Raw genomic sequence first — 20,415 nt, 5'->3', positions numbered from 1 at the left:
GGTGCACGCCCCCTAGCCGCGCTGGGGTCTGCCCATTTTTTCAGCATTTTTCAAATATTGCTAGTGGGTGGAGTCAGGCTCTGACCAGGGGTTTAGTTACCCTTTAAATAGCTAGAGTCCACATCTTTCAGAAGCAGTTAAAACCACTGGCTGCACATTATCTCACCAAATAATAATGTCCTATCTCATTCCCATTGCCCTGGTTTCTGTTTTCAAAGACCTGATGATTGCTATGAAAATAGGAGATCATCTTCAGGTAAATTTGAGAAAATCAGCCTCACACATATACACAAGCAATCACCCAAAATCAACACATGCACTCTAAGAAACGTTGGGTTGTTTATTGTTCCCAATTCTGCCTAATGGGCTAGTTGGTGGCACCAGTATTGCCCAGTTTAATAGCTGCTTGCATTTCCCGGCAGTAAGAAACAGGACTGCAAACACCTGAGGCTTTCTGGAGGCTAAAGACTGCTGACCTGTCATTCTACATCTATCCCTGCCTCATACACATATACACACACACCCACACAGCTCAATATGAGTGGTAAAAGTTTTAAAGCAGCTTTTTCACCCTGACACAGCTTACACGGTTCTACTTTTAGAAGTAACCTTGTGAAAACTCTGAAACACTGTACTGTAACAATCAAGCCCAGGGCTATTATCGCTCACAATACTTTGAAAATACCTGTTTGGCTTAATATAGAAGGTGAATATAAATATAGTTTGTAGTATCTATGCTTATTACAGCATCTCTTTCTCATAGAACAACCTTGTGGATACTTTACAAAAATAAAAACACATGAACAACACATTAGTTTTGACAAAACATTTTTAGTTTTAGTCATATTTTATACATCTGAATTTTTTTAGCTTGAGTCTAGTCTTAGATCTACAGTAGATTTAGTCGAGTAAAATCTAATTTAGTTCAATTGTAATGCTCTAAAATTTCAACAGTAGTATGAAATCAGGGTAACGCTTCCTTTTTTTTCAGTCCAGTACTTGCATGTACTTACCAAGAAAGTACTGGGTAATATAAGGTAAGTACATGGGTTAGGGGGAGGTTCAGGGTTAGTACTAGTTATTATTACCCAGTAATTGTAATTCCTATAATAAGTACATAGTATGTACAAGGGTAACAGGACTGTAAAAGGAAGCATTACCAAAAACAGTATACTCATTATATACTGTACTACTGAAGAAAACACTAACCTGTTAATATGAATGATATTAAGGTTTGAACATGCAGACACAATTAAAATAAATCTTAAAATAAATAAAGTCTCTTCTCATTTAGAAACAACATGGTCTTTTTTTTTTAAATAATGACATAGCCTAAACAATCTTCATAATAACTTGCATACAACATTCCTCATTCTTTCAAAAAAAAAAAAAAAAAAAAAAAAATATATATATATATTTATTTATTTATAGATTAGATATACTGTAAATCTATTTATATCATGTCTATTTATGTTTTGACTTAAAATCCAGAGAAAAAAAAATAGTGAATCTTTTCTCATTAAACTGTTTGACAATCTACTTAAACAAGCACACAGAACACAAAGACTATTGTTTCCGCCCCCAAAACACTCAAAATATATTTGGGGGTGCACAGCTAGTTATCAGTAGCCTGAATGTGTGTTGATAAATGTGGCAGTTGTCTTTGACATGAAAAGCAACTTTACCAATTGGCCAAAAAGTGAACATTTCAAAAGGATTTCCGCTAATTTCTGTCACAACTGGCATACTGCACAGTTGAAGTGCTAAATGCCGTTTGGAAGAACCGAACTGATTCACGTCGAGGTGAGTGAGTCATTTACACTGGAAGCACACCAATAACTTTTGAACCTGAAGATTCAAACACATTTTGATTCATTGAAAAGAACAGATTTAACAGAGCTGTTGTCTCTTTCATACACACTCTATCTCACCTACAAATTAAAATATTATTTCATTCCATACCTGCACTGTACTGCAGAATCAATTGTGTAGTCTCACTCTCAAGCCCAGTCTGGAATCCATGAAATGCCTATATACCATATTGCAGAGTCTATAGCGCAGCTGTGTTTGATGATTACAGAGGGAATGTGTAGAATGTATAGTGTGACTTCTGGGAAATTAAGTCTGGTAATGGGTGGAGTTTCTGATTCTGTGCGCTCAGTAAAGTTGCTCTATCAGCTTCAAAGCTCCGATAAAGTTCCATTCACTTTCAAAACAACAACAGTATTCTGGTTGCTTTAAATGTCTTGAATACGCCAATGAATATTCAGCAGATCTTCAGTGTGTGATGTAACATGCTATCTCAGTCTCTTTAGACATTTAGCCTATGTATTATTCTCATATGCATTACTGATATAATTATCCAACTATACTAAACACCTGCCAGAAATGTATCTCAGGACATTTTTAACTGTGCCGACAAGGTGAAAAGTTGCTTGCAGGCTGTTTCCATTTGCATAGAGGATAATTTCTGACACATCACTGCATCCTGTTTTCCCGGAGACCCTGTGGTAATGTGGCTGCTTTAAGGATTAAAGAAGATAGCACACCTTCATTATTTATTTCTGTTGCAGTGATCAGATTAATTATGACATTTCTTCAGTGTGATTTGCTGGCTTAAAAGAACATCAGCTGTTATATTTACCTGCCAGCTCTTCCTTATTTTTATTTTCAACATTTTGAAAATTATCTGCTGTGTATTTATTTAAGAATACTTCAGTCAGTACTATAATAATAACCTTTTGAATTGTACAATTTTGAGAAAGATTTCTATTCGTGTCACTTACAGGAGAGACCGGAGCAAGACATCATGCTTCTCTCTGTTGAATATTTATAATGGCAAGTTTATTTTTGTAAGAGTATTCCTCTGTAGGCACAATAATAACTATTTCTCCACCAGCGTTTTTTTTTAAATTTTTTTTTTAACGTTGCCATCGCCAGCATTTTTGATCATTTTCACAAAATTTTCATGGCCCACAGATTTTTTTTCTATGAATATCTGAACATGCAATATATCAGAGCATCTGCTTTTAAACAAAAATCTAGCTTAATACATCATTTTGTTATCAATACTTAAATGTAGGTATAGTTTAATAAAAAAAGCAACATTTTGAGCACGCAAAAACAATTTTTGTCAAACACTAAATCCTGACTGGGATTCAGAACGATGATCAAAACAAATGGAGTAAATCGAGTCCACCTTTCTCATCCAGGGTCAACATTTCATTCTTAGGCAGTTTTGATTTATATGTTATTAAATGTTGATGATATTGTTATTTTACATATGTATCTTGCTATTGCTCGTTTCTGCTGCTTTTTCACATGTCTTTTGATCAGGAGATTCAGTACTCTTTCAAATGATGTGTAATAGCGCCGCCAACCATATAACAGTGAAAACATAGAAAGCCAGAAATGTCAATCAATGACAGGTGATCGTAGTCTCATGAAAGTCATTTCCTAGAGACATAAGTGCTTTTACTGACACAATTTAACCTGCCATTAAACAGCCTATTATGTGCTACTGAGATTGGTAAAATAACAATAAAACATTTCACTCACCCCAATCTGAAATTTATATAAAAATCTTGTGTATTTATTTTCTTATATAGGTGGACTCAAATCCTGGAGTGTTGCAACTTGCCCCCAATCTCCGCTAAAAAATATTGTATATGTTAATTGTAATGTTTATCTTGATGGCTTTTGATATTTTCTTCATTTTTATCAGTAGAAGTTATCTGGATAGAATTTGGATATATCAAAAAAATTATCTGTAGGAGTCTAAGGTATATGAGAGACTGTTTGCAGTCTCTAGTTTATTTATTTATTTGGATCCCCATTCCACAATGTGGTTGCTAGTCTTCCTGGGGCCCATAAAGTACTGAAACATATGTACAGTTAAAATACACAAATATAACATCCATATAAACATTAACACATGTATCCACATATATACACACACACACACACACTCATACAGCATTTGACAATATCTATAAACATGACATATTTTGACATGATGAACATCTAGTTGATGTTCATCATGCCAAAAGCTTTGGATTTTTATAAATATTGCAGTTCAAGGGTGTTCAATACCTTTTAAATGTATAGGTATAGTGCTAGAGCTGCTGTATGAACACCTGTAATTTTTTTATATATATATATATATATATATATCGTAGTGCTTCCATCATGTATGTTGGTGGTGTGCAGGATTGTGTGGGTGGAGGTTATGACTCAGGCCTTGGCACAAAAGTCTGGTGGCAAAATACCCCCTCCTACATCATATGTCATAGGATTTCATCTCTCAAACAATATCATGCCATTCGTAAAAGGCATGAGCATTATCTTGCCATCAGTTTCAATTTCCTCTTGCGTCTGACTTTCACAAAATCTCTAGCAGGGGTCCAGACCCCCTCCCATCAGCACACTTTTTTTTTGCCAGCGGAGTGAAAATGAAATATAAAAGACAAACAGAGGATCAAGTGGAAGTCTTTTTCACACCTCTATAGGCACACACACCCGCTCAGTAGCAATAATTTACACCTACCCACTCTGGCTCTTAAGGGTTTGGTAACCTTTGAAGAAAATCGGGAAAAAGAAGAGGAAAATAGAATGAGAACTTTGATCTCAAACCTGCAAGGACAATGAGTTCATGGAAAATGAAAATTCTGTCATCATTTACTCTCTTTCATGTTGTTCCAAAGCTGTGTGATACTTTGTCCTCAATTCGTTCCTCAAATGAAACAAACATTTTGCCTCAGACGAACATTTCTTTTGTTAGTTGTACTGTACATTATCTCAGTGCACACATTGAAAAACAATGATGTGTGCTGATTTTCACGAAGCGAGTGATGCTCTCTTTCTCTCCCCTCACCTTTTTTTATCCCTCTGTTGTCTGCTTTCTTGCCAATCATCACGTCTTCCCACACACCCACACACATCTTTTCTTTTACGTACTCTACTCTTCTCGCCTCTCTCACATGTAATGTCTCCTCCCTCATCTTGGCCTCTCCCTCATTGGACCTATTTTTTTCACCCTCTCATTCTCTAGAGGTCCTTTTATTCTTTCTTTGCATCCTTGAAGTCTCCCCTAGCTTCGCACATTCTCTCCTCTCTCACATAGCCCAAACAAGCACACACAGTCTGCGTTAATGAAACATTAATGGGGCACAGACTGTGCCTCCTCTGCAGTCAGAGTTTGATCCTTACCCTTCAAAGCAAACCACACATACGCACCCACAAGTAAAGCGCAATCCTCTGCATTACCAGAACATTGTGTAAAGATAAAACGTCCAGCGCATCGGATATTTGAATGTTTTTTTGGACTTTTCTCTCTGAAGAGGTGATTAGATATCCCCTTTAAAATTATGTAAGCGTTGTCCGTAGCCTTTCACCAGCAACATCAAACGTTTAAAAAAAATACAATAAATAAATATAAAAATAAAAGGCTGTTGTTCACTCGTTTCATTAAAAGGTGCAGCAAATCATATACTCGTGCATAGTTCAGAAACAACAAGGTCATGATGGTGTAAGGATGAAAATCAACAGACTTTTGATTTGTTTTAACCCCCTCCAAGCGCTTTTTTGTATTCCTAAAGGTATAGAGGTTTTGATAGTGATCAAGGCCTGATGTGTGTGAAGGTATGATAATTGTCACTCCTTTAGTATGGTGGGGGAAGCTGTAATCTTCTGATTGGTCAGTTTGAATGTCTTACATTTGGGTTTCAGTTACATGGTCCAAGCGGGGATAAAAGAAGTGTGTAACTGTTGTTCTACCTCTATATCTCTAGCGAAACCAGTTAAGAAGCACTGCATTATGCTAGAGGTCTTCACGGGTCCAAAAATTCATGCCCAACCCGGAAGAGACCCGTAATGTGCTACACCGAACCGACCCGGACCCGTCGTTCATTTCAAAAGTTGTACCCGGACCCGTGCAGACCCGAGAAATGCCATAAATGTACTGCCCGGACCCGACCTGGACCGTCTATTATTTGAAAACTGGACCCGAACCCGGCAGGAAGACACAAACCCGACTGGACCCGATTGTCACATATTATTTCACACGAGTTGTGAAAAATAAAACTTTTTGTCTTACCTAATTTTAGTAGTCGTCGTCTCACTTCCTTGTAACGTTATCTGAGTGACTGTGATGCATTACTATCCACCGACAAGAAAGCTCTATCCATGTTATTTCTCTCGTTTTTTAACTGTTTGCCCTTTTGAACTATTATAACGATTGCTTGTTCAGCTTGACCATATCTGTGCTCTCTGCTCTTCATTGAGTCTGAATCTGACCACCAAAACTTTAAGATTAAACAAGACGGTTCATTTATAAACATTGGAGAAAATGCAAAGCGCGTTTTAGCGGAAGCTCTGCTCTGGTTGCCATAGAAACATGACACGCGCTTGAGATTGCACTCCGATCGCACGTGTATTACCAGCCCGTTCTTAGCGCGTGTTATATTAACGTTAACGGGTGCCATGTGAGTAGTGTTCCCTATCGAGGGAACTCAAACTGCGTCCAAGTGACACTTTGGGGGAACGCCCCTCAGCGTAGCGTCTCTGAAGCATGAATGAAACTAAGCCAATCTCCGATTGGATCAACGTGATGACGTGATGTGTGACGACACATAGGCGGAAGCATATATAAGGAACCGGCACACACAACATGTCAGCTTTCTGTTCTTCAGCTAAGCGCTCTCTGTGACTGTCAGTCTTATTTATTGTTTGTCTGTCTAAGCATATCTCCCTAAAATCTAAATAATGGCGAGTGTGAATTTCAGGCGGTGTGTGCACCCTTGCCCTCGCTACATCACGGGCGGGGACACACACCAACTGTGTACACATTGTCTGGGAATGCAGCACGCGCAGGCAGCTCTCGAGGGAGCTGCTTGCGAGCATTGTGAGGCTTTACCGCTCCGCGTGCTGCGTTCCCGGCTGGCCCTTTTCAATGAAGAGGGTCAGCCTCGTGAGCCCCGTGGTGCGGGACCCGCGTCCGCCGAGGCGGCGCGGCGACGCTCTTCATGGGGCTCGCAAATGGATCTGTCTGGGGATCCCGAGGCTGCTGAGGCACCTTCTCGGGATTCATCGGACAGTTCCGATGCCCTCGAGCCTCGCGCAGAAGCCCGCTCGGCGGCTTCTTCTGCGCGAGTCGAGGATCCGATGCTTGAGCTGTCTGCTTCCGAGGAGGTGGACGTGCTCAGCATCGAAGGGGGCGGGGACTTCGGGGATGACTCGCCACCCCGTGTCCCCGCATATGAGGAGCTGGTAGAGGTTGTTTCCCGTGCAGTGGCTCATTTAAGGATCGATTGGCCACAAGAAAAGCAGGAAGTGCAAGTTAAAAGCAAATTAGATGAGCGCTTCCTGCAGCACAGGGAACAACCTCATCATCGGGGCTTACCGTTTTTTCCCGATTTGCATACTGAGGTGTGTAAATCGTGGAAGAAACCCCATTCTTCTCGTGTTTCCAATCCCACAATATTAAAATATAGTAATATCATGGGGGCACGAGAGAATGGTTATGGGATGATGCCGCGGGTTGAACAGCCTTTGGCTAACTATTTATCACCTGAGTCGGCATCATCCTTTAAAGCCCCGGTGCTGCCCACCAAGCCATGCAGAGAAACATCTTCACTGGTGGGCAGGGCATATATGGCTGCGGGTCGGGCTGGTGCGAGTCTTCACACCATGGCGCTTCTCCAAGCGTACCAGGCCGACCTTCTTAAGGATATTGATGAGGGCGAGGGACCAACTCCGGAGGATGTGGCGGAGTTGAGGAAGGTCGCTGATTTGTCTCTCCGAGTCACCAAAGAGACGGCCCGCGCTGTCGGTCGCTCCATGGCGGCAATGGTGGTCTCGGAGAGACATTTATGGTTAAATCTGATGGGCATCAGGGAGAAAGACAGGGCTTTCCTCCTTGATGCCCCGATTTCGCCTTCTGGCCTGTTCGGCGACGCTGTTAATACCGTTGTCGACAGGTTTCAGGAGGCGAAAAATCAATCAGCGGCCTTCAAACAATTTCTCCCTCGTCGCTCAGTATCCGGGAAGTCTGCCCCCAGTGGGCAGTCGCAGCCTCAGCCAGGTACCAGCTCCTCCACCTACAGGCAGGTTCAGAGAGAGAGCGTCGCGTCTAGAGCCCCCCCTCAAGGAGCTTGGGGGCATAGACGGCGCTCTCAATCTAAGCCGCAAGCCAAGCAGGGCGACCTGAGGGCCGTCCTGCAGGCTAAGAAAACATCTAAGAGGTCCTAGCAGTGCTAGGATCTCTGCGGGCGGCCCCACCCGTGATGGAGCGACTGAGGTCGTCTCCCTCGCGGAGCCCGCAGGAAATCGATGTTGTTCTCCCGCCGTCAAGTACGTTTCGGGACGCATCGGTTTCCAGCGATCGCAAGCTGCTTTGTCCGCCCCACGAGCCTGCGGACGGGCAGCGATTGCGTTCGCCCATCGAGAATCGTTTTCGGTCCAGTCCTGCCGGAGATTCGTTTCAGGCGGTCGAGAACGAATCCCGATTAATACCCGAAACCAGGCTCGAGAGCCTGGTTCCCTTGGCGAAATATTTCGATGCATGGAAAAATCTAGCGAATATTTCCCCGTGGGCGCTGCGCACGATACAATACGGGTACAGGCTGCAGTTCGGGTTCCACCCACCCAGATTCAACGGGGTGGTCTGGACTGTAGTCAACCCGACGCAGGGTCGGGTATTGGAACAGGAAGTAAACTCCCTGCTGGCAAAGGGGGCCATAGAGCATATTCCTCCACTAGACAGGGAGTCCGGGTTTTACAGCCGCTACTTTATAGTTCCCAAAAAAGATGGGGGGTTGCGTCCGATCATAGATCTCAGATATCTGAACCGCTCTCTGAGGAGATTCAGGTTCAAGATGCTCACTATTCCCATGATCGTGAGTCAGATCCAATCCGAGGATTGGTTCGTCACGATAGATCTGAAGGACGCATACTTTCATATATCCATCCTTCCATCCCACAGGAAGTTCCTGAGGTTCGCTTTCGGGGGCGAAGCGTACCAATATCGGGTTCTTCCATTCGGCCTAGCTCTTTCTCCCCGCACATTCACCAAATGTATGGATGTAGCTCTAGCACCTCTGAGGCTCCAGGGCATCAGGGTGCTCAACTATATAGACGACTGGCTGATTTTGGCCCAGTCTCAAGAGCTGGCGGTTCAGCATCGAGATGTTGTTCTTGCCCACATCCAGAAACTGGGGTTGAGACTAAACACGAAGAAGAGCGTGTTGATACCAGCCCAAAGGACTACGTTCCTGGGAGTGGTATGGGATTCGGTCGTAATGCGGGCACGATTGTCGCCTGCGCGAGTCGAGTCCATTCTGGCCACAGTGGCTGGGATAAAGCTAGGCCAAGCCGTCACTGTCAAGCATTTCCAGAGAGTGCTGGGACTCATGGCAGCAGCGTCCAACATCATTCCATTTGGCCTGCTGCACATGAGGGCCCTCCAGTGGTGGTTAAAAACCAAGGGGTTCTCCCCGAGGGGAAACCCGTTTCGCACAATCAGAGTTACGCGCAGATGCCTTCGTTCTCTGGTTATGTGGAAGAAAGCTTGGTTCTTGTCCCAAGGTCCAGTGTTGGGAGCGCCATGTCGCCGGAAAACCGTTTCGACAGACGCTTCCCTCACGGGCTGGGGCGCGGTCATGGACGGCCGCTTCACGACAGGCCTATGGCGGGACCATCATTCCTCCTGGCACATAAACTGCCTGGAAATGTTGGCGGTCTCCCGGGCTCTGAGGAGCTTCCTGCCGGACCTCAGAGGTCATCACGTCCTCGTGAGGTCAGACAGCATGTCAGTGGTGGCCTATATAAACCATCAGGGGGGCCTGAGGTCTCGCCCTCTATGCAGACTGGCGCATCAGATCCTCCTGTGGTCCCAGGGGAAACTGTTGTCTCTGAGAGCAACATACATCCCGGGAAGTCTAAATCAGGGAGCAGACGTCCTGTCGAGACAGGGGCTGAGGCCCGGGGATTGGAGACTTCACCCCGAGGTGGTGGAGTCGATATGTCAGAGGTTCGGCCCTGTGGAAGTGGACCTGTTTGCGTCTCGAGAGACGACCCACTGTCCGCTGTGGTTTTCCCTCACCCCTCCAGCCCCACTGGGGCTGGATGCTATGGTGCAGACGTGGCCGAGGCTGCGTCTGTATGCATTTCCCCCGATCGCTCTGCTCCCGGGAGTTCTGGAAAGGGTCCGTCGCGACGGGATCAGTCTACTGTTGGTAGCCCCGTTGTGGCCGGCCCGAGTATGGTTCTCGGACATAATATTGCTCCTAGACGGCCCTCCGTGGGAGATTCCCCTCAGGAGGGACCTGCTGACACAGGCGGGGGGCTCAATATTTCACCCTCGGCCGGAGTTATGGAAACTGTGGGTCTGGCCCCTGAGGGGGCACAGTACCTAGAGGCCGGCCTGTCAGCTGGAGTAGTGGAGACCATACTCAGCTCTAGAGCTCCCTCCACGAGGAAACTGTATGGTTTAAAGTGGAATGTGTTTATTGATTGGTGTAGGAGGCGTGAGGTTGACCCAGTTAACTGCCCAGTGGCTTCAGTGCTGGAGTTCCTCCAAGATCGCTTCTCCTCTGGTCTTACCCCGTCCACGCTCAAGGTGTACGTGGCTGCCATTGCGGCTTTCCACGCTCCGTTGGGTGATGGGTCTCTGGGGAGACACCAATTGATCGTACGTTTCCTCCGTGGAGCTTGGAGGATGAGACCTGCGGCTCGTACCAGGGTTCCCTCTTGGGACCTGGCAGTAGTTCTAGAAGGATTGGCTGAGGCCCCCTTCGAGCCACTGGAGTCGGCTGAGGCCAAGAACCTAACGCTGAAGGTCGCTTTTCTGTTGGCCATCACTTCTCTGAGGAGGGTGGGAGATCTTCAGGCGCTCTCCATATCTAACGAGTGCCTGGAGTTTGCTCCAGGCAACATTAAGGCCATCCTTCACCCTAGGCCTGGCTATCTGCCTAAGGTGCCATCTAATGTGGCACGGCCTACGGTTCTTCAGGCATTTCATCCCCCACCTCACCTGACGGCGGATGAGGAGAGACTTCATAGGCTCTGCCCTGTCAGAGCACTAGGGATATATATTCAGAGGTCCTCTTCATGGCGGAAGGCGGACCAGTTGCTGGTATGTTTCGGGTCGCCCAAAAAGGGGTTTCCGGCCTCAAAACAAACCATCAGCAACTGGATTGTCAATGCGATTTCCACAGCTTATCAGGTGCGCGGTATGCCTTCACCTTTGGCTGTGAGGGCCCATTCCACTAGAGGCATAGCATCCTCTAGGGCCCTTCTCGCAGGGGCCCCCATCCAGGAAGTCTGCGATGCAGCTGGATGGGCTACCCCACATACCTTCATTAGGTTTTACAGCTTAGACATTCCGTCGACACCCGGCTCTCTTGTGCTCGCGTCCTGAGTGTGCCTGTGAGCAGCTTCACACCAGGACAGGCAGGGCGCGTTGTGGCGTAGTGGGTACTCGTTCCCCCAAAGTGTCACTTGGACGCAGTTTGAGTTCCCTCGATAGGGAACGTCCTCGGGTTACGACTGTAACCCTTGTTCCCTGAGAAGGGAACGAGAACTGCGTCTCGTGGCCACGCCTTCCCCTGCCTGGGAGCGCTTGCTTCATCACAGAAGCTGACATGTTGTGTGTGCCGGTTCCTTATATATGCTTCCGCCTATGTGTCGTCACACATCACGTCATCACGTTGATCCAATCGGAGATTGGCTTAGTTTCATTCATGCTTCAGAGACGCTACGCTGAGGGGCGTTCCCCCAAAGTGTCACTTGGACGCAGTTCTCGTTCCCTTCTCAGGGAACAAGGGTTACAGTCGTAACCCGAGGACGTTTTGCCGTTTTGTCATACAGCGTGTCCTATATGACGCTAAAGGATGAGCATGCGTTGGTATTACACACAATGTTAAACAGAGTAACAGACCCGGGACCCGAAGTAATAGTTTCGGACCCGACCCGGACCCGGCTGATCATTTAAAATATAGACCTGAACCCGTACGGGTCCCGGGTCGGGTCTCGGGCCGACGGGTCTCAGGTGCACTGTGAAGACCTCTACATTATGCCTGCTGTAGACTGTGATTCCCGTAACTTCATTAAAAAATCACTGTACAACATTGATCTAATAAACTTCGGTTTGCATGAATGTAGACTGTGAGATGATGACACCTGAATCAAAGGCTATGACGCAAGTTAGTAATACAATGTCATCAGTATGTGCTAGTGGTTAACCAGTAGAACAAGATGAATCGCACTTTGGGAATTGTGGTTTAATGTGCGCTGAAAAAAAGAGGATGAAACAAAAGAAGAGAATATGGACGTAGTCATGGCTGGGGAAAAGAGGCCAACTTGGCACGTACATTTTGCAAATGGAGCTTGAGGAAAGTTTTAGCGGCATGTCGTGTTGATCGATATGCCATTTCATGTTGCATTTTTATTGGTTAGTCAGTAGACGTGGGTCGTAGCAAACACATTTTGAGATGATCATGGTAAATTTCTGACTTGCATATTTGGTCGCAACGCAAGACCGTGACAATGGCCATCTTTGAACATCTCTCAATGTGCCACCATTTAGGAGCCACGACCACAAAAATCACCATGATTGGTCATCTTTTATACATGAGACAGCCCAAAATCATACAATGTGTACCGGGCATAAGACTCTTCAGACAGTCTTTTTGATGTTGTAGTAAAGTAAAACCACTGGCGTGTTTGGTGTCACTGTGGACCAGAGGTGCCTGCTGAAAGATATGATGGCATGCCGCTTTGTTTTCCTGCTAGATTCTGGCAACTTTAAACCTGTTATTTTGTGACAGCATGCGAGAGTATCTAGGTAGAGGTGGTGGGGAGGAGAAAGGAAAGGAGAGCTTTAAAAAACATGCCATGGAAAATCAAATGTGAGACAGAGAGGCTTCCCTTTCTTATCTCTTGACTTCCTTGTTCTCCCCCCGAGCATCGCACAGTTTATGCGTGTATGTGCTTTTGACAGTCAAAGGCCACGCTACTGGCCCTCGATGGGGCGTCTGAGCCTTTCACTGGCACTCACTCTCAAATACTCACTCTTTAAATCCCTCCGCTTCTTTCTTATGCTTCTCAACTGTCTGTAAAATAAGTTTTAAGTCGAGGAAAGTAAGGCTAGTGGTAGGACATTGTGATACTAAACCCCTTGACACGGAGAGATGAAGCCTTTGCCTTGCACTAGATTTTGCACAGACTTGCCTCAGAGAGTGGTTAAATAAACAAACACACACACACACACACACACACACACACACACATATGGACTCAGTAAACCCCAGGTATGAACCAAACAGAAATCCTGTATATTTTTCTCAATTTCTAATATACAGCACTGTGAAGCATGGGAGTCAGTAAGAGTTTTTTTTTTTTTTTTTTTTTTAAGAAATAAATACTTTCATCTTCTTTTTCATTTATTCATCAAGGATGCATTAAATTGATAAAAATAATTGACAGTAAAGCCATTTAGTCATTGTTTAAAATAAATGCTGTTCTTTTAATCTTTCTAGTCAAATAATCCTGAAAGAATGCATCCACAAAAGTACTAAGCAGCAAAGAATCACATAACACTGATTAGCCATCAAAAAGAAAGAAAGAAAAAAGAATATATTAAAACACAAAATTGTTCTTTTAAATTGTCATAATAATTTGCAATCTTGGTGTTTTTTTTTTTTTCTGTATTTTTTACTCAAATACACATAGCCTTGGTGAGCTTAAGAAACTTCTTTCAAAATTATAAAAAACTTACTGGCCCCAAAATGTAAGATTCACATCTGAAAGCTTCAATCCATATTGCGTAGAAAAGAGTGATCATTATGTTCTTTTAAATGCTTTGTGTCTTGTTTTGTGTTCCACAGAAGAAGAAAAAAATGCATTTGGAAAGACGAGTGAGCAAAACAGCCCATTCTCACCCCCAAGGCGTCACTTAACTGACGCCTTGGGAAGCATTTGAACATGCTTCAATATCTGACGCTTTAGGCGCCCTTTAGCGTCAGTAAGATGACGCCCTAGGATCGCGTGTACCCTACCCCCACCCCACACCTAACCGCGTCCTCTAACTGACGCTTTCCTTTAGCATCAGTTAGATGACGCCGTAGGATCGCGTCATTTAAGTGACGCTAAAGGGCGCCTAAAACGTCAAATATTGAAGCATGGTCAAAGGTGACGCCTTGGGGTGAGAATGCGTTGAGCAAAATGACACGATTTTAGTTTCTGCTACACCATGGCTTTCTATATTTGGTGTAGCTTCCCTTTAGATCACTAAACATATGCTGTATTCCCTTTATATTTATATTTTAAGTATTTTTTATGTTTCATTGTTATTAAGGAAGAATTTTGTTCATATTTTTATGACAGAAGCCTTCCTACTGTAAAAAAGAAAATCCTAACATTCATAATATATTTAGATCATGGTCTCAAAGGCTTACATGTTTATTAGATGAGGACTTAACTGGCATTCTGGACCCTTTAGAACCTCAAAATGTAACCAAAGCTGAACATTTCTGTGTATCTCCATTGGATTTCGGGTTATCAAAAATGATGTGAGATTTTGAACCTTATCAAAAATTCCAGAGGCAATGAATCACTTGTAATGGATTCTAAATAGATTTTGCATGGTCATTTGGAAGTCGATGAATAGAAAATAGGAGTGAATATTACATGATCATATTATGATCTTTCCGAATGTGGTGCTGGCATTGATCTTTGCTGGCAACCATACAGAGAATTAACATTTTTGACAATAATGTCTGCTTCAGTTTCATGCATTTATTTTGTAAGTATCTGTGTGGGTGGCTCCTCAAACAGCAGACAAGATGATACAAAAGATGCAAAAGATAATAAACTGCTACAGTAGCATAACTCAAATGAATAAAACTGTAAATTATGTAATTTATTTTAAACCCACAAGACTTTCTCTTTTCCATCATGCAATAACATTGATGAAAGAACAGATCAAAATTGTGATAAAATCTTTTTAATGAATCAGTTGATCTATTTCTCAAAACCTGATATGATTCTTGACTCTCACTGACTCTGAAAATCAGTGAACAGCTATTTTCAGGGAAAGGTAATAGGTGAATAACAAATTAAACTGTTCACACAAAGCTAGTAAAAGACTTCAGAGTCATATGGACCATTGCTTTGAACTTTAAAGGTGCTTCTGCACCGTTTTGGAAATTTTAAAGCTGGATTCCCCATTCATTGTAATTGTATGAAAAATGCCTGATTCTACTTTTATGTTTCACAGAAGAAGTAAAGTCATATGGGTGTGGAAAACCCCAAATGATGGCACTTTTGAGCATACTATTCCTTTTAAGTACTCTTGAATCATTTGAATCGCACAGTTTCAGCAAGTTATTATTTTTTATGACTGTATACCATTACTGGTTAACAAATTTAGTATTAGATTGTTACAGGTTTTAGACTTATATATATACATATACTAACTCCATCACAGGACTCATACATACAAACACACACACACACACACACACACACACACACACACACACACACACACACACACACACACACACACACATCTACACCCTCCCACCCACACTTCTCTCTCTCAGTCAGTGTATTTATTAATCTTTATATGCAGTGAGTATCAGAGTTGCCAGAGATGCGGTCCACAAGCGTGGTTGCAGTCAGAGGAAAGGGCAGTTTCCATGGCAACTGAAAGACCAGACCCAACTTTATGTACCAGAGCTGCCAATCAGACCACAAAAAAGAGAAAAGAGAGAGAGAGTGCAGAAAGAAAAAAGACGAAGGACGAATATCTTTTCATGAAGGTTGAGGAGATTGAAATGCCATCATCCTTTCAGTCCAACACACCACAGGAACACACACACACACACACACGCACACACACACACACACACACACACACAGTTCCCCCATCCCATTCAGAGTCTGCAGTCATTTACATAAGCTGAAACCTAAGCGATGCCAAGTCTTAGACAGATATTTGCACATTCTGAACAGCAAATATGTCACAATATTAATTGAAAATGTTGAAATTATTTTTCTTGTCACAGTATTATCATACAATTGATCTGACTTAAAAATGCATACCAAAATTCTTTTCTGCATGAAACAAAATCCATAAACTCACCTTTTGTGACCAACATTATTGTCGCCCAATCAGGAGAGAGCGAGAGAGAAAGGGAGAGAAAAGAAAGAGATTAATTAAATTGGAAGTCAGTAATTAAATGGTTAGTTCACCCAAAAATAAAAATTATCATTAATAACTCACCCGCAAGACCTTCATCTTCAGAACACAGTTTAAGATATTTTAGATTTATTCCGATAGTTTTCTGTCCCTCCATTGAAAATGTATGTACGGGATACTGTCCTTGTCCAGAAAGGAAATAGAGACATCATCAAAGTAGTCCATGTGACATCAGTGGGTTAGTTAGAATGTTTTGAAGCATCAAAAATTCATTTTGGTCCAAAAATTCTCTTCCGGTTCTGTTGTCGAGCCGCGTTCAGTGACGTAAGACGTTGCTGATGTGTTAGAGTTTCGTTCAAAGTCTGAGGGAGACGCACGTTGTAAACTAAACAATCTTCGCAAACATGTCTAAGGATTTCGACAAAGAGAAAGACTTGAATTTTTTTTGAATCCGAATACACGGACACACCAGATACACGTCAGAACCGTCTCACATCATTAGCGTCAATGCGGACTCGTGAACGGACAGAACCGGAAGAGAATACGATGCTAAATAAAGTCGTCGTTTTTATTATTTTTGGACCAAAAGGTATTTTCGATGCTTGATGTCACATGGACTACTTTGGTGATGTCTTTATTTCCTTTCTGGACAAGGACAGTATACCGTGTATACATTTTCAATGGAGGGACAGAAAGCTCTCGGACTAAATCTAAAATATCTTAAACTGAAAGGTGGTCTTACAGGCTTGGAACGAGTCATTAATGATTTATTAATGAACCCTTTACAGCATGTTAGATATAACTTCTGGTATCAAACAGGAAATGTATTTTTGTTTCCTATATTGTAGCACTTAAAACCCCATGGCTGGCACGACACTAGAACAGAACAATTGTTCTGCATGCAAATGTGTTTCAATTATGCCATATGGGAGACTACCTGGGCCATTTACTGGCAGAAATGTGTTTTGAGTGACAGTTGTATAATAATGCTTTCTACTCATTGTTAGCAATCCTTCAAGAGCGACCTTTCAAGATCTATCAAGGAAATGAAAACAAAAAGACTTTACAGTTATTTTTCAATGGAAAGCTGCACAGTAATTGCACATGTTTCAGTGAACTACTGTATGTTGCGACTTCATGTGTCATTTTCATTTATATGAATTACTTTATTTTGCAGGGTTAATTTCCAACCCAAATAAATATAAGAAATTGGTTCCCAGAAATCATTCACCAACCATAATGTCATCAAACACAAAATAAGTTTATGAGATTTAAGTAGCTCTTTTCCACTCAGTGAAAGTAAGAACAGGAGCAGTATGCTGTATGAATCTTGCACTGTATCCTGTAATTTAAAGTCTGTAATTTAAGTTTTTTTTTTTTAACGGTTAGTTCCTTGATTCTGATTGGTCAATAGCTGTGCTTTATTCATGATAAAACACGGCTATGACCGCTTCACCCAACGGCTCTCTTTATCACAGCGCAAAACTGCAGTTCCAATGTAGTTTTTATTTAAGCTTTCATGCATATTACACATTGGGACATTGTTGCTGTTCACGGTCAGGGACGGCCAGGCTTTTAGTGATTTTTCTTCATGAAATTTGCACTAATACATTTTTTTTTTACCTTAATATTTTTATTGTGTGGTAACTGTTTTATAAAAGCAATAGGGCACTTGAGGCAAGTGCTGTATCGTGAATAAGTAATGGCTGAAGGGCATTGTTTGCACAACGCGAAGCGGAGGCAGCACAGCCTCTCTTCCCTTATTGTAGTCAGTTGTCATTTATTGAGCTTACTGGACCCTGGTCATCAAGAGAATTCTGTGTTTGACAGAAAAAACAAAACCATACAGGTTTTTGAACAACATGAGAGTGAATGTGTACATTTTCATTTTTTTTTTTTTTTTTTTTTTGGAGGAACTATCCCTTTAAGGTAGTTCACTTTTCACCCTGAACCGCACTCTTTCGAAAGCCGTTTGCTCTTTGGTTTGCCGTTGCGAGTAGCATGAGTCCCTCCTCTCTCCTCTGATACTGTGCACACTCCTTTGAGCTAGTAGTTATGGGACCAAATGCAGTACGCTGTCTCCCACTCCCTCGCTCTTTCTGTCTGGATGGGTTGACAGAGGGGGAATGGATTTGTTCCCCTGCCCCTGAGGCAGATTGGAAATCTCCGGCCTGTCAGGTAGTGCAGTGGAATTATGGGAGTGAGTGGCTCCTTATTTGTGGCTCGCCTGCTGCTACCAGGTGATGGATGGAAGAGTGGAATCACCAGTCACTATGGCAACTGTACGGATACTGTTTAGGTACCACCCCGGCCCCCATTTTTCTCTCTATGACTCTTCAGAGTTACAGCCTTAACCTTTGTCACTTAGTGCAGAACCTGACAACGTAATGCATTGCATCAAAATACTGTGAGTATCTGGTCTCAGCTTTGGGAAAACTGGACATGACTGCTGTATAAATAAACTACCTGTCAAAAGTTTGAAATAATTACGATTTTTAACATTTTTAAAAAGTCTCTTTTTCATTTATTTAATCTAAAATACAGTAAAAGCAACAATATTGTGAAATATTATTACAGATTAAAATAACTTAGTTCTATTTTAATATATTTTAAACTGTAATTTATTCATGTGATGCAAAGTGGAATTCTCGTGATCATTACTCCAGTCTTCAGTGTCACATGATCCTTCAGAAATTATTCTAATATGCTGACTTTGTGTTCATATTATCAATTATTATTGGTGCTTAATTGTTAATAATTGTTCTTATTATCAAGTTTTTGCGGTTAAATACTTTGTGAAAACTTTGGTGCTTTGTTAAACTTTTTTTTCCAGAATTCTTTGACTAATAGAAAGTTTGAAGGAACAGCATTTATTTGACATATAAATCTTTTGAAACATTAATGCACCCTTGTTGAATAAGAGCATTAATTTCTCTCTCTCTTATTTATTTATTTATTTTTTTTTATTATTAAATCTTACTTGCCCCAAATATTTGAATGGTGGAATGTATCACAGTTTTCACAAAAAAAATATTAAGCTGCAATAAAAAAAAAAAAAAAAAAAAAAAAAAAAACATATTGGAATGATTGAATGAATATGTGACCCTGAAGACTGGAGTAATGATGCTGAAAATTCTACTTTGCCATAAAATGAATAAATTGCATTTTAAATAGAATATAAAACAGTTGTTTAAATTATAATAATTTTAATATTATTGTTTTATACAGCCTTAGTACAAGAGACTTCTTTTGAAGCATTAAAAAAAATATATATTATATTGAAGAAAAATAATATATTGAAGACCAAACGATCAAAAGGAAATTAAAGAACAATTTATTATAGCTTTTAATATGGACATAGAGGTTGTACAACAGTGATTTATACTGTACCAGTGATGTGTCACAAATACCCCAGTACAAATGTGTTAGAAAAGATTTAACTGCTGGTTTAAGTGGTTTAAAGTGGAAAAGAGAGGAGGTGTTTTTGCACAAATTATTTTGAGACACATTTACCTCATCCTCATCTATTATTCGTTCCCCACAGCAATGCCACATGTACATACACTCTCTCAGTAGAGAGAGAGTTCACACATACTGTAAGTGATGGGCTGGAGCACAAGACTTTTCCCCTGCCTGTCAACCTTCTCATAGCCGGTGGGTCCCAATAAATCACATGTGGATTTACTCACAATCATTAAAAATATAGGTGGTTCAGATCACATTTTACAACAGGATGCCTCTTCAAGCCTACTGTGCATTTCCTAAATGGCTGATGGGGGACAGTGAAAAATGACAGCATTATGCTGCTTTCCCGCCATAAATCATTCAGTAGGTATAGTCAAATGCACAGCTGAAGGTACGAACCACACTCTATGGTCGATACTCTGGGTTTTTGGGTTCAAGGAATAAAAGTTGCAGTGGTTATTGTGAAATATGGCTCTGCAAGTGTTGTAATTCATATGTTAGTATTTGGATGGTTTGTGAACCTTCTTGTTTAACTATTACTATAAAATGAAAATGCTTTGATGTTAAGTTAACTAGAACATACATGGAGTTAAAAACGTGTATGCTACAGTTAAAAGGTTTGGGGTTATGCTTTTTTTATGCATAGCCAAAGAGATTGCATTTTTGAATCAAATATAAAGTAAAAATAGAAACATGGAAATAATATTGCAATTAAAAGTAACTGTTACTTATCTTAAAAATGTAATTTA

The 20,415-nt window shown here is 41.9% G+C and overlaps 1 protein-coding gene across 3 annotated transcripts in view; it reads right to left on the bottom strand.

The window, feature by feature from the left end:
• LOC120460687 (leucine-rich repeat and immunoglobulin-like domain-containing nogo receptor-interacting protein 2) overlaps positions 1–20,415 on the bottom strand; it is a 292,825-nt gene that overhangs the window by 38,895 nt on the left and 233,515 nt on the right. Inside the window, exon 5 of one of the 3 annotated variants that reach the window (XM_089134953.1) lies at positions 4,547–4,574. The exons of the other annotated variants lie outside the window; for them this stretch is intronic. The gene's annotated coding sequence lies outside the window, so the exon portion shown is untranslated. The remainder of the gene's footprint in view (positions 1–4,546; positions 4,575–20,415) is intronic. 3 annotated transcript variants of the gene reach the window in all.

The sequence above is a fragment of the Pimephales promelas genome, chromosome 9 (genome assembly GCF_988280905.1).
Source record: "Pimephales promelas chromosome 9, fPimPro1.hap1.1, whole genome shotgun sequence".
NCBI lineage: Eukaryota > Metazoa > Chordata > Actinopteri > Cypriniformes > Leuciscidae > Pimephales > Pimephales promelas.
This window is presented reverse-complemented; position numbering and strand designations above follow the sequence as displayed.